The following is a 1,250-nucleotide window of genomic DNA, read 5'->3' as shown; positions in this document are numbered from 1 at the left end:
GCTAATAATTTACAGACAGAAGCGCCCAAATACAGTGCGATACCACCTTTATACTTACTTACTTACTCCGGCGAGCTCGCTCGGAGTCTCCACATAACCAGTTTCCTCCACCCCTCTTTGTCATCCATCGCTGCGGGAAGTTGTTGCAGGTCCAGACCGGTGTCTTCAGCAAGCTGCTTAGTGTATGACTTACGCGGTCTTCCCCTGCCCCTGTTTCCGTGGTTCGGATTCCACAGTAACAGTTTGTGCACTACTTCATCCTTTTTCCTCCAGCAGTGTCCTGCAAAACGCAGTCTCCTTTGCCGAATAGTTTCGGCTATCGGCGGTATATCCTTGTAAAGGACTTTGTTTTTAATTTTTTCCCTCCATGAGATCTTTAGGACAGTTCTCAGCATTCTCGTATATGTGCCGTTGAGTCTTCTCTCTAGGGCTTTTGTCAGAGTCCAACATTCTGACCCATAGAGGAGAATTGACTCTACTGCTGCTCTAAAGAAACTGATTTTAGTTGTTGGACTTAAATCGGTTTTCCATATAACTGACATTTTACTCATGGCTCCCCAAGCTAGAGCAATTCTGACATCCACATCTTTACTAGAGTTTCTTATCCATGAACCCAAGTACTTGAAGTCTTTCACACAGGCAAGTGCCTGACCTTTTGTTGAGATCAGGGTTCCTTCAGGTTGATTGAACACCATATACTCAGTTTTTGTATCGTTGGCATGTAGGCCAACAATTTTGGAGGCATTTTCAACCTTGTGCAACAATGACTGTGCTTCTAGTACTATGTTCGAAGTAAGGGCTATATCATCTGCAAAGTCTGTGTCAGTTAGTAACTCAGCTGGGTGTCTACTGCTCTTTCTTGGTTTAAGTACAAAACCCGTGAGCTCAGGTTGCTCTGTGGCCTGTCTCATTGCATAATCCAGAGCCACAATAAAAAGGAAGGGAGCTAAGGTATCACCTTGTAGGACACCAGCGGTTATTTGGAAAAACTCTGTTTCACCGTCTGGTGAGAGCACTTTAGCTTTTGTATCTACATAAAGAATATTTATAGCCTCAACGATTATGTCTGGTATACCATACCCTCTCAAAATTTCCATTAGCTTCTGACGGTGAATGGAATCGAAAGCTTTACTGAAGTCGATAAATGTTATAACTGCTTTCAGATTTTGATCCTCAATACCTTCAATAAGCCTTCTCAATACTAGTATTTGGGATAAGGTTGACCTACCAGGCTTAAAGCCATTCTGGTT

The sequence above is a fragment of the Branchiostoma floridae genome, chromosome 11 (assembly GCF_000003815.2).
Source record: "Branchiostoma floridae strain S238N-H82 chromosome 11, Bfl_VNyyK, whole genome shotgun sequence".
Classification (NCBI taxonomy): Eukaryota; Metazoa; Chordata; class Leptocardii; order Amphioxiformes; family Branchiostomatidae; genus Branchiostoma; species Branchiostoma floridae.
Note: the sequence above shows the minus strand (reverse complement) of the source record.